Source organism: Notamacropus eugenii, chromosome 4 (assembly GCF_028372415.1).
Source record: "Notamacropus eugenii isolate mMacEug1 chromosome 4, mMacEug1.pri_v2, whole genome shotgun sequence".
NCBI lineage: Eukaryota > Metazoa > Chordata > Mammalia > Diprotodontia > Macropodidae > Notamacropus > Notamacropus eugenii.
The window spans coordinates 399,482,745-399,497,323 of NC_092875.1; the positions used below are offsets into that span (position 1 = coordinate 399,482,745).

At 40.3% G+C, this 14,579-nt stretch overlaps 1 pseudogene; it reads left to right on the plus strand.

The window, feature by feature from the left end:
- The window catches only part of LOC140502653 (torsin-2A pseudogene), a 40,713-nt pseudogene extending 33,986 nt beyond the window's left edge, over nucleotides 1–6,727 (plus strand).
- The last annotated feature ends 7,852 nt before the right edge of the window (nucleotides 6,728–14,579 follow it).

Sequence of the window (14,579 nt, forward strand, 5' to 3'; positions counted from 1 at the left end):
TGAGGCCAGATTTGAACACAGGAAGATGAGTCTTCCTGACTCCAGGTCCAGCACTCTATCCATAATGCCACCTAGCTCTCGGTAATCTTTTGATTTGTGTTGTCTGTTTACCTTCACAAGTTTTCTCATATGCATTTCCTCTCCACTCCCACAGCTACTGCTATAGTCCAGACTTTCATCATCTCTTCCGGGACTACTGCAATAGCCTTTGTATTGGTCTTCCAGCCCATTCAATCCATCCTCCCCTCCGCCAAAGTGATTTTCCTAAAGCACAGATCTGACCATGTCACCTACTCACTAACCTTGAATGGCTCTCCTTTGTTCTCCAGGTCAAATATAGAACTTTCTCCTGACGTTTAAAGACCTTTATAAAAAACCTAGCAAGACTTACATGAACTGATACTGAGAGAAGTGAGCAGAAGCAGGGGAAACAAAAACAGCAACATGGTGTGATGACCAACTTTGATAGACTTAGCTCTTCTAGTCAAAAACTAGCTTTACATGTAACTGGAAAAAACAAATACTATCGAATGGAAAAAGAAAAAAGAAAAAAAGACCTCTATAAGTTGGCCCCTTTCTGGTCTTCAGATATATTTTTTCCTTCCATACACTCTGGCCTACTTGCTATGGAACCCCATCTCTCAACTCCATACCTTTGCATTGATTGTCCCCCAGTGCCTACAATGCCCTCCTTCCCCAATCTGAATCCCAGCTTTCCTGACTCTCTTTGAGTATCAGGTTAAATTCCACCTTGGATGAGAGGCCTTTCTCACCCCTTTGTCCCACCCCCACTGCTCATCCCTTCCCTCTGAGATGACCTTTCATTTACATTGTCTTACTTATACATAGTTTTTTCAATGTTGTCCCCCCATTAGAATGTGAGCTCCTTAAGGTCAGGGACTATATTTTTGCCCTTTTTTGCTACAGAGTAAATGCTTCACAAATGCATATGAGCAAAATTAATTCCTTTAACTTCTGCTTCACTATCAGGGTATTTTAAATTTTGTATCCACTCTTCCATGGATTCTGTGTATCTGTGGGAGAGTGTGGTGCCCCAGTTTTACGACGAGAATGTTTTGTAGTTACTGTTTTATCATCAGGTATAAAGAATTACCCATGAAGAAACTCCCTCTACTGAGACAGAACTGTACCTAGTGTGCAAGTTATAGTCTAAGTTCCCTGGGACACTGAGAAGATAAGAGAATTGCTCAGGGTCACCAAGCCAGCATATGTTATAGGCTAGGCTTGCACTCAGGTCTTTCTGAGGTCATTTCTTTAATGACTGCACTTCCCATTTCCATATTTTGATACACAATAGACATGTGTGTGTATGTATGTAAATATGTATATATGTACATAGACGGAAAGAAAGAGAGACAGAAAAGAGAACATATATTTATATACACATATGTGTATACATACGGATTATGTGTATATGAGTGTGTCCATCTAGGACTGTTTCACCTTGTAATCTAGCTTGCTTTACGAAGTACCACCCCTTTCTTGTACGCTTCTCGAATTGAGATTAGGGAAGGCAGGCCAATAGGGTGGAAGGAGAATTGGATGGCGAATCAGTGGCCCTCTCAATCAAACAATATACATTTACCAAATGCCTACTATGTGCCAGGCACTGTGCTAATTATTGGGATAACATGCTACATGCTGGCCATAGGTCATACATGTATGTTTGTCCATCTGAACACATGCAAATACATCAAGCATGAATATATTCTTTTGCCTGTTTATATTTTCCCATGAATATGCTATTCCCCCCTTCTGTGCCTCAGTTTCCTCATCTGTAAAATTGCAGGGTTGAAATCGATGGCTCTGAGGTCCCTTCTAACTCTAAATCTATGCTCCTATTATTCTCAACCCCTATTCCATTATATTTATATATGTATGAATTTGATGTCCCTATCAAAATATTTCAGACTGTTGCCCCAGGAGACAAGAAGTTAGCATATGTTTCATCCTTATCTGCAAGGTTGTGCTAAAAGTTCAAAGATATGGTAGGCCACACTGAAACACAGCAAATCCATTTAATTTCTTCTCCAGCTTGACTTTACATTTTGACACCCTACTCCTCTAATGCCATCCCTGTTCAGACTATTTTCCATTACCTTTATGTTCAGGTGTTTCCTGGGAAATGTGTTTTACAAAATTTCTGCCTTGCACCTGGACTTCTTTTTGTCCTTGAAATTGAATCTTAAGAGCTCTGGTTTTGTTTCATGAGAGACAACAAACACTGTTAAGCTGACTTGGGGGAGCTTTGCCTGAAAATATCTTGTGAGCATACTCTAGTAGCCTCTGCAGGCTGCCCTTTCTAGGGACTGAGGGAGCACCGCATCAATTTGGATGGCAGCCTCATCATGTCAAGACATTCAGTTAGCTCAGGCCAAAATTCGATCAAGTGGGTTGCTGAGTATCATGTCCCTGAAATTATCTGGGCAGCTCCCAAATTGCTACTTTCTTATTGTATAGATACAGCCCTAACATAAACACCGCTTCAGACATGCAATGAAGTACCATCAATCCGTCATTCAACCAACAAGTACGTAATGAGTGCCTACTATGTGCCCAGCATGGTACAATAACCCAGTTGAACAGAATGCCAACTTCTCCACATTAGCTATATATTATTCTTCTGCATGTTTCCTGGATTCAGGTATAAGAAGGGAGGATCAGCATCTCGTGAACTGGCCATTAATTTAAAATACTTGGAAGTAAACCATTCATACCATTGGAAAAAGATAAAGTGAGTGGAGGAGAGAAGACTCAAATTATGGATTTATATGCGGTCTTAATAGGTAGAAATAAGTCTGGCATGAAGCAAGTGTTTAATATATGTCTGTCGGGTACAAATGATTTGTCTCTATCTTTTAAGAAATCTAGGTATTTTTAGAGATCAATTAATGATAATATCAGCTAGCATTTTTATAATACTTTCAGGTTTGTAAAGTTTTTATGCATGTTCTCTAATTTGAATCTCATAACAACCCTGAGAGGTAGATATCATTATAGTCATTTTACAGATCAGGAAATTGACTGGCAGATGTTAAGCAACTTATCTAGGTTCATATAGCTAGTAATAAGGCATTATTATTTGAACTTGATTTGAACTTGGGTCTTCCTGACTCCAAGGCTAGCACTCTATGCATTGAGTTACATCAAGGCCTTAGTGCATCCTCAGCAAAAAGTTATCCTGAGTATAAAGAATTTATCCAGTAATTCAATAATTATATTTACCCATGCATTTACTCACATTCTTTTTTCTATTTTCTTTCCCACCCCAATTCTGAGGAGGAAAAGATTTCCCCTAGAAATGAGCGATTTATTAAGCAGGTGCCCCATAAGAAGAAATGTCACCCAAAAATGCATAGGTTTCAGACAGTAACTGACAGCAATCTGACATATTTGCTCATTCACCCTCATGACAGTCTTCAACATTAGATAGGAAACAGTTTCTACTGCCCCACCCTCTGAAGACAGGTAAAAAAGGGGCAGAAGACATACAGGCTATAGAGCAAATGGTCCTCAAATGAACCAGTAGTAAAAGGAGATAAGACATCTACCCAGACCTGAGCATGGAACCAAGAGAAACATCAGTGGGAGGGACGATTGACTGATAAACAGGAGGGATCTTTATCCTAGTAAATGGTGGGCAAAATCTTACTTACCTAAAGAATGTTAGACTTTATGTACCATTTGTGTTTTGCTTAGTTGAGAATACCATGACCTTCCTCATATCCATGTTCAACTATCCTAGACACCTGCCTGCTGTGATTATGAAACGTTAGAGAAAGGACTGGGAGAGAAATCTGTTTGCATATTTTCCCTTCCATTGTGCCTGGCTCATTTGAATAATAATGTATTGTGGTCCAGAGTATAACATTTACAGCTTGGAATAATGAAACTGCTCTGAACTCTGAGTACCTGGGTTGCCATAGGTAGTCATTGAATAAACAAGAGCAACATCTTTGGGCAATAAGAAGTTGATCTCAAAGTGGCTAGAGACAGATGCTGAAATACACTCTATTCCGCACACCATCAGGGGCTTCCATTTCTGCCAGCTTCATTTATTTTATTCTTAGTCATTTTTTCCAGCAGATAGAAATGAAAATCATACTGTTTATGGCACCATCTGAGGGATTAAATGATGGAATAAGCTTCCAAAGGAGGATATAGCTTCTCCAGCTCAAGAGAACTTTGAAATCAAGATAATCAGTTATCTGTCTTGGATGATTTTAGGGCAAAGTTGCCTAGAAACCAGAGACTAGATGACCTCTTGAGGTCCCTTCTTATTTAAGGACTCCAAAATGCCATTGTCATGCATGTGTTTCTTATTAGATATTCATTTGTTCCTTTCTGTGTAGAAATCAAGACCAGAAAATATGACACTGGATTTCATTCATTTGAAGGTAACAAGCATTTATTGAATCCCTACTATGGGCAAAACTATTGTGCTACCTACCGAGTAGAATGCAAAGGTGATGGAAATGAAGAAGAATTGATGGGAACTTTTTGACCCCCAACTCAGACAGCAGATGCATCTCAGGGAGAGACAGCTTAGGCAGACTTAAAGGAAACTTGAAATTAGAGGAAATCGTTTTAATATTTAAGGATTTCTGTTGGTTGGGTGATTCCCTGGCTATGACTATGAGAGTTGAACTACAAAAAAGCAAAAAGCAAAATAAATAGGCAATGGTGTTATGTACTAAAAAAAGTAGAAATTCCTACCTTATAGCAATAGAATAAGCCTTAAATAGCAGCACTAAATTCATCAGAATTAGCAACAGCAGCAGCAGCAGATGGTAGCAGAATGCAGCCCAACTGTAGAAGACCAAAAGCTGGCAGCACCACCAAGAGAATAGCCTAGCACAGAAATTCAAAAACCAAGCATAGCAATCCACAGGTCAACAATATAATAATCTGATGAACTAATGTCATCATCATATCTGTGGAAGAAATAACAATTGACAATCAAAGAGGAGAAGGGTTTCAGCTGGGGGACAGTATTGCTTGTTGCTCTGACTATGGATTCCTTGTATCAGTGCCTTCTTTCACATATGTTTCCTGGTCAAAAGGATTTTGTACATATGTGCTCCCTTTGAAGGAAGATACGTAGCAGAGTAGATAGAGTATTCCACTTGGAATTAGGAAGACCTGAGTTCAAATCCTGCCTTAGGTGTTAGTTGTGTGTCCTTAAATGGGTCACAACTTCTCTCTGCCTCAATTTCCTCATTTGTAAGATGGAGATGAAAATAGTACCTCTCAGAATTGTGGTAAGAACCAAATAAGATAACATTTGGAAAGTCCTTTGTAAATCTTAAAAGTGCTACACACGTATTAGCTATTTCCGCCAGCGGTGGAAGAATCTGGGAGAATGTATCAGCCTATAAAAAGGTTTCCCATGTCATTTATTTTGTTGTATTTAATTACACATCTTTGCTTCAAACAAAGTAAATTTTTCTCTCTGTTAGATAAAAAGAAATATGAGCCCACATTAGTGTAGGCTCGGGAACTCAGGTTTTATATTACCCCCAACATAATATACACACACACACTTACATAAAAGTCCTTTATGACCGTATCCAACTTAGAGGTGTGCTCACATTTCTTTAGTCTTTAAGTGTGTCAAAGTGATTTTTTCACAGCCGTCATGTGAAACAGAGTGTTCAGGAATCATCATTTCTATTTTAATGATGAGGAAAATGAGGGGTGGAGACATTAATGGAATAATGGGACAGTGTAGGTCATTGTTGGCTAAGGTCCAGGCAAAGTAGCCTAGGGCTGGCAGAATAGCTTGCCATTGATGATCACAGTGGAAAGTAGTCTAGTCCCTTCGCCTACTCCGTTGCTCTCATTCCTCAGATTACTGGAGCTGGTGCTTGCCAAGGTTACCTGGGACCTGACCATGCTGTGCTACGGTTCTGAGAGTGCAGCTTCCTGTTCCACCTCCCAGAATGTGATTTGGCCCAGCAATTGGCCAGGCAATATCTGGCAAAACAACTAGTAATGAAGGGACTAGAGAATTTTGTGAAGAATCCTACACCAGCCAAGCCACTAGTGATGTCTTTCCACAGCTGAACTGGCACAGTTATGACCTCTGTCAATACCATGCTGGTTGGATACTTCTTCTGGGATGTGATGACCAAACCCCAGGGGTATCAGTTTTCTCCTCTGACCTACTCCTCCTACCCAGACCATATAGAATACTACATGAAGTAATGGTTCTTGGGGAACCTCACATCTTGCAACAGTTCTGTCTTTCTTTCCAGTGAGGTGGACAAGTATTTTATCCTTTCCTGGCACCTTCCAGGGTGGTCCCTGGCACCAGTAACAACAAAGCTATATTTGTCTTCTTCAGCAAGTCTGGTGGTAAACAGATTGACCAGATGGCACTAGATGCCTGGTGAATTTATAGGCTGTGGTAGAAGCTTCAACTTTGGGATCTGGAGCCACCCATCTGCAGGGCCATTATAATCAACCTCCATCGTGAATTTTGGCTGTCAAGGATTGTAAAAGATCAGCTCCTAGCACAGAATCCTTCTTGCTCCTCCAGCACCATCATGTACAGAACTGCTTGGCCAAAGAACTGGTCCAGTTGGGTTTGGAGCAGTGGGAGGAGGAGATCTAGGCTTTACTAGATGGCACTTCCTTCTTCCCTAAAGAAGAGCAGCTTTTTTCTTCCATTGGTGGCAAGATTCACCCATGGTCACACAGCTAATGAACTCCAAGCCCAGTGTTATTTCTACTCTCCTACTCTTCCCTTTCTAGGTAGCTTTGTCAGTGGGTCAGAGAGTCAGAGAGTCTTCATCTCTCCTTTACCCTTGGATAAAACTCTGTGAATAACACAACACACCTTTTACATATCCCCAACAAACATGCCAGTTTTGAAACAGAGATTAGTGAATGACATAATGTTCAAAGTGCATACTTTATTCATACCTTTTCACTGGGACAAAGGAAAGAAGCCCCATTATGTCACACACTATAAACCATAGACAATGAGAAATTCCACTAAGAACATAACTGACACTGTTACGATAAATTTTAAGCACTTGGATTCAGTATGAAAACACATGGAAACTCCATGCCTCGTGTCTGTTTAAGCTGGGCAGATACAGTCCAACGTATACATCAAGACCTGACTTAAGAGCTTTCACGTTTCTTAATGAGAGACACTAGTAGGCAACAATAATAATAAGACTATAAATTCTTTATTTAAAAAATACATTTCATTTGATCTATGCCACACCACCATTCAGGGGTACACAAATTTAATTATCATATTTATTCCTGTATAATAATATTTTAGAGCTTAAAGGGGAAAAAATATTCTATTTCAGGAGTATACTGATAAATGTTTAACAACCAGATCTTACCCCAAAAGAAAATTTACACAGGAGACAATTTTAAGTTCAATATGTATTATTACCATTTTTCCCATCACTTTTTCAAGTTTGGACAATTAACACCTATTTCTGAGGTGTAAATGCTCACCTTAGAATGGAAAAATTGGCTCTTGCAAGCAGGTTGGGACTTGATTATAATCCAAACCCCTCATTTTTCAGATGAAGAAAATGAGAGCCACAAAAATTAAATAATTTGATCAATGATATGACAGGATCATAGATTGAGAGACAAGGGACTTCAGAAGTTATCTAGTACAATCCTTTCATTTTACAGTCCATAGCACCTATTTTCATATTTGATGAGGATCACCATTTTATGAATGGATATCTTCACTTCACCTCCAATCGAACACATTCTCTAGAATACCCCACTTCCTCATCAATAACTCTGCCCCTCCAAAGGTGCCCTTTCCTCATTCTCCTTTATGTTTTGTTTCCCACTATTAGAATATAAGGGCAGCTAGGTGACAGAATGGAAGGAGTACCAAGCCTAGAGACAGGAAGATTCATCTTCCTGAGTTCAAATCTAGCCCAGTTTCCTCATAGGTAAAATGAGCTGTAGAAGGAAATGGCAAATCATTCCAATATCTTTGCCAAGAAAACCGCAAATGGAGTCACACAGACACTACTGAACAACAAGTTGTCAGGTTCCTGTCTGAATAGTAACTAGTAGCTCTCTCTGTGTTACTAACTAAGACTAGGGAGTGTTAGATTTGGAATCAGAAGACCTGAGTTTAAATCCTAACTACTTCTACCACCATACCGTGTGTGATGTTGGGCAAGTTACTTAACTTTTCTGGGCCTCAGTTTCCTCATTTATTGAAGCTAAGAGTCTGAGGCATAGAGAGGTTAAGTGATTCGCCCAAAGTCACACTGTTAATAGACTTCTGAGTCTGGATTTAAACTCAGGTCTTCTTGACTTTAAGCCCACTGTGTCACTTACTCACCTCAAAAAAAAAAAATGAAAGGGGTAGCTGGATGTAAATAAGAGACCTCTTGCTCTCCAGTTTCACTGAGCTGTGCCCCCATCACTAAAGGGACATATCTAACACAGGGGATAGGGATTTGGACTTTGGGTTAGGAATTGAGTCCTACTTCTTATACTAGCTTTGAGACCTTGAGCAAGTCACTTAACCTCTCTCTGCCTCAATTTCCTCATCTACAAAAGGAGGGGATTGGGTTGTATGGTTTCTCAGCTCCCCTCCATCCCTAAAATTATGATCCTACAATCTTTTATTTCCTTCTTCCTTCCTAATTTGAAAAGGAAAAAAGATTTTTTTTTATGTAACTCCTCTTTACCAGCAGCAAAAGTCCAAAATATCCAAAGCCTTGGTAAGAGCTGAAGAAGAGGTGTGAACTATATTTAATTAACTCTTCTTTCCTAAAAATAAATGGAATAATTAACACTACTCTCCCCAAATGATCAGAAAGTACTACGGCTAACAGGCTAACAGTCATTTAATCGCAGCAGAGGAACTGTTCTCTGGCCAGGGTTCACATATTTCGGAGCAAACTTAGCTCATAACTCTGCTATCCAACCCCATCCCACCCCCAACTACAACCAGAGTCTGCAATCAACCCAAATCAGCACTCAGATTATAAATTTGCAGAGGCAGGACTGTATATCATATTTTTTCAAAATAAAAATCAGGAAATATGGTTAGAGAAAGGTTTTTGCAGAGCTTTATTAAAAAGAGATTTTTGTTTTGCTTCTAATCAGGACTGACCTAGAAAACATGGCTACTGCTGTAGGTTTTACCCACCACCATCTTCTCTCCTTACTATCATTATGCCCTATAATCGACCAGCTCCAAGAGCTGGCTCAGGTTTGCAGAGACACACAATATCCCCTTTCTGTCACAGTATCATTCTTCACAGAATTTTGGGGGCTATTTCGTTCTATGTTCTCCTCAGTAACCAAAATAACACCCTCACCACTACCAAGTTTTTAAGCCCAGCTCATACAGAGCTCCCTCTTGAGCTCTAGACCTTAATTTTCAAATGCCCATTGTATATTTCCAGTTGGATGTTACCATCCTCTCTCAACCATATCCCTCATCTCTCTACCTTCGGTTTCCCTCATTCTTCTGTTATCAGTTCTCAGTGAATCCTATATAGTTCAGCTCTCCTTCCCCATAAGTCCCCACCACAACCAGTACCTTCCATTGTAGTTTATAGAATTTCTCTTCTATTCTACATAAACTCCCCTACCTGTTTGACGTTTCCTATGGTTCCTTTCTATTCCTTCCCTTGGAGTCAAACTAAACCATGACTTTCCCTCTTCAGTTACAAGCCTTCTACTAGCCATTGCTTCTCCTACTTCTTTAAATGTTTAGGGAGAAGAGGAAGAGGAGGAGAGGAAGGAGGAAGATTAATTTATTCCCTACTCTTCACTATCACTTCCTTAACCATTGCTTCCTTATTGTCATTCAATAACCCCTCCTTCTTTGAAATTCTTGCTATTGTTATACTATCCTCTCCCTGTACATGCAACAATCTTCTACCAAACTCCAAGACACTCATCTTCCTTCATGACCTCAACATCCAACTCACAGTCTTCCATTTCAGTCCATTCTCATCAGTCTCAGTGACAGATAACGCCAAAATTCCCTGCCATTGCTCTCGTAGCTCTCCTCTTCCTTCACTAATGACACCTTTTCTGTTTCCTTCGTTTATTTCCTCTTCCTCCCCTACAGCTTTTAATGTGACAACCCTCAAGACACTATCCTCAATCTTCTCTCTACCCTTTCTCTTGGCATTATTAGCCACCCTCATGCCTTCAACTATGGCATCTGGGTCAACAACTCCCAAGTGTTTACACCCAGTCCATACAGAGGTCCCTCTTAAGTTCCAGGCCTTAATTTTCAAACACCTGTTGGATATTTCAAACTGGACGTCATACCAGTTTCTGTCCTATCAGTGCAAAACTGAACTCATCACCTTTTTTTTCAAAACTTCTTTGCATCTGTGCTGCAGTTTCATTATCTATAAATGAGGGGACCAGAAGGGAATAAGCATTTATTAAGCATCTACTCTATGCCAGATGCTATGCTAACAGCTTTACATTTGATCCTGGGAGATAAGTCTCATTATTTGCCCCCATTTTATAGTTGAGGAAACTGAGTCAGACAGAAGTTAAGCAACTTACCCAGGGTCACTCAGCTAGTAAGTGTCTGGGGCTGCATTTGAATTCAGGTTTTCCTGATTCAAGAACCAATGCTCTCTCTGTCACACCACCTATTTGGAGCTGCTTCCAAAATTAGATAATTGGACTAGATGTTCTCTAAGATATCTTCTAGCTCTAAGTTCTATAATCGTTTTCCTATTAGTAGCATCACTATTAGGACATATCCTGATGACTCCTCAGGTTTAAAACTTTGGAGACATTTCTGACTGTACTCTTCCTCTTTCACCACCATCTATTATAATTGCCCCTTCCCCTCATTTCTACCTTCAAGAGCTTTCTCTCATCCATCCTTGTCTTCATACCCACTGTGCCATCGTGGAAGTATGTGATGAAATGTGCAGGACCACAGAAGAGCCAAAAGCAGCTGGGGAGGGGTATCTAATAACTGCACCCTCATTTCCACCCTGGGTTGCATTGGTAGCAGGGTATTTAAAGGAAGGAAATCATGCAAACATTGCTGACGTGCTCTGCAAAAATTGACCACACAACCTGCTGCTTCAGAGAGCTTTGATTTAAAGAAAAGTATAAAACACAAACCAGAAAAGACACTTGGCACAAATAAACAATGTGGTTCCTGTGTCTCAGGTTCCCCATCATGTTCTCTCTATGTCTGAGTTTTCTATTGAGAATCTCGTCCTCTGGAAACAGCAGTCAGGGTGGGTGTATAGGGTCTGTGTCCCTTGAGCTTTTTGTTGACCTGTGATCATGCTCTTTTGACATCCTAGAGCTGGGGATGCTGGCACTCCAGGGACTAGTGAGTCCATGATTCCATGTCTCAGATTAGGAGATTGGCTCATATTCGATCCTACCTTCTGATACTACTTCCTTGTCCCTAAAAGACTGACCAATAGAGGCTGGAGGTAAGTTAGTGACCACTCTTGTTTCTTCAGATCCTCGTTACATCTCACTCGTACCATTAAGCAATATCCTTGTCATCAGTTCCTTGCCCTTCCAATCCATCCTTGCTGTGAGATTAATATTTAAAAAAAAAAAAAATTTCTCCTAATTACACATAAAAATAATTTTTAACATTAGTGGGTTGTTTTTTTTTTTGTTTTGAGTTCCAAATTCTATCTCTCCCTCTTCACTTCTTGAGATGGGAAGCAATCTGACATAGGGTATACATGTACAATCACATAAAACATTTCCATATTCATCATTTTGTGCAAGAAAACAAGAAAAATAGGTAGGAAGGAAGGAAGGAAGGAAGGAAGGAAGGAAGGAAGGAAGGAAGGAAGGAAGGAAGGAAGGAAGGAAGGAAGGAAGGAAGGAAGGAAATCATGTGCTTCAGTCTGTATTCAGACAAGATCAGTTCTTTTTCTGGAGGCAGATAGCATTTTTCATCCTGAGTCCTTTGGAATTGTCTTGGATACTTGTACTGTTGAGAATAGCCAAGTCATTCACAGTTCTTCATCGCACAATGCTGCTGTTACTATGTACAATGTTCTTCTGGTTCTGCTGACTTCACTTTGCATCAGTTCATGTATGTTTTTTCTGAAATCACCAGATCAGTCTTCCAGAGCAGTGTTACCAAACTCAAATAGAAACATGAACCACTAAATTATCCATAAGGATCCATGTGTGTGTGTGGGGGGGGGGGATACTGACTTAGAAAATCACATATGTTTATATATATATATAAGTAATATATAAGCACATTAAAATCAGATAATAACTATATCTTAATCAGGTTTGGGTCAGACTCAGGAGTGTATTGGGTTACATGCAACCCTAAGGCTGTATGTTTAATACTTCTCTCCTAGAGTATCTCTCTGACCATGTCACTCCTCTGTTCAAATACTTTCTGTGGCTCCCTACTGTCTATTAAGTGAATTACAAACACTACATGATGGCATTCAAGGACCTCCATAATCTCTTTCCCTCTCACCTTTGCTTCATTCTCCTTTATATGCCCTATGCCTTAGCTAGGAACACCACCACCCCCAAATATGTCAAATGCTCTACTATTTTTGTGCCTTTGTGTACGTCATTCTCCAGTCCAGCAATGTCCCATGTTTGTATGGCTATAGGATCACAGATCTAAAGTTTGTCATCCATTCCAATTTCTCTCTTCTTATAAATGAGGAAACTGAGAGGTTATCCCAGAGGGTCTAAGTGACTTGACCATGATCACACTGGGAATGAGTGACAGAGCAGGGATTCAAACTCAGGTCTTATAACTCCCAGTCCAATGTTCTTTCCACTACTTCCCACTGTCTCCCCACTGTTGAAATCCTACTCATCTTTTCAGGCCTAACTCAAATGCCACTCACCTGTAAAACTTCCTCAGGATTCTCCAGTCAGGAGTGATGGCTGTTTTTCTCCTCTGAATTTCCTTTGTAGCTCCTCTGTGCCTTTAATACCCTTTTAATACCCTGCTTCGTCTATTGATTTGTACTCCTTTACTAGACTGTAAGCCTGTGGAGGCAGGGATCATGTTCCATTTATCTTCATATCCCACTCAGTACCTAGCTCTGAAGCTAGAAAGTAAGCATTAGAATGGTAAGAATTAACCTGAATTGAAGTTAATGACATATTATGTTGTGGTCAAGAAGGGGAGTCGGAACCAAACACTTTAAGAACACATACAAAGCAGTAGAGTTTTTTTCTAACTTTTCTAACTTTCCACTTTCACCCAGATACTTTAGCTTCCATGCCAGCTAGACTCAAACTGGCTCCAGCCAGAAGGTCAGAGCAATGTCAGTGATTCCGACCACATGGATTTTATAGGTTATCATACTTTGGACTTCTGGGGACAGACAGCTATAGCTAGGCTAAATGATGAAGTAGGTAAAGCCTTTGAAATTCCGCTTTCATCCTTCCTATTTCGGAACTATTTCGTAGTCTACTAACTATCCTACATACCTGTCAAATTAATTCTTTTAATATGTAACTCTAACTACATTGCTTTTCTACTGATAGACATAGAATGGTCCTCATTACCTAATGAATAAAATGTAAATCCTTTAGCCTGACAGCAAAAGATCCATTCATGCTGGCTCCAGTCTCTATATATTCAACAATATCTCGCATTACCTTTTAATTTTTTGGCAACTAACAGTTATTTTTCTCTCTCCTAACCTGTCCTTTCTCTCCACATTGGGAAAGGAGAAAGGAAAAGGATAGGAGAGGAGAGGAAGGGAGGGGAAGGGAGGGGAGGGGAGGGGAGGGGAGAGAAGGGAAGGGGAGAGAAGGGGAGGGGAGGGGAGGGGAGAGGAAAGAAGGAGAGGGGAGGGGAGGGGAGAGGAAAGAATGAGAGGGGAAGGGAGGGGAGGGGAAAGAACGAGAGGGGAGGGGAGGGGAGGGGAAGGGAGAGGAAAGAAGGAGAGGGGAGAGGAGGGGAGAGGAAAGAAGGGAAGGGGAGAAGAAAGGAGGGGAGGGGAGAGGAGAAAAGGAGAGGGGAGAGTAAAGGAGAAAAGAAAAGAAAAACCTTTGGTTTTGCTTTGTTTTTAAAAGCATAGTCAAGTAAAATAATTTCCACTTTGGTCATTTCTGAAAGACACATTGTGTCTTATTCCATACCTTGAGTCCAGCACATTTTTATCTGGAGGTGGGTTGCATTCTTCATCATTGATACTCTGGAATCATGATTTTTCATTCCATTGATCAGAATCCTTAAGGCTTTAAATTGCCCTTCTTCTGCACACTTTATGTACCAAATGAATTATTTCCATAGCCTGTTTCCTTTTGTCTGTCGGATCAATTGGGAGTTCTTATCCTAACTCCCATTCTCAGTAGCAAGTCAAGTTTCCAGAGGTCAGTTAGCTAAAAGCTATGAGGGTTCAAAACCCAATTCTCATTCTCATTGGCAATCCGAGTGCCGACTGCAAGACTACTCTTCCCCTCAGGGTTCTAGAGATATCTCTGAAGAGGTGGGACTATTTTTCTAATATCCCTAATGGGGTACAAGTCCCCATTCCAATGTATTCTGTCCAGTAGCTAACTATTACTCTGCCTTATCATTTATATCACTTATT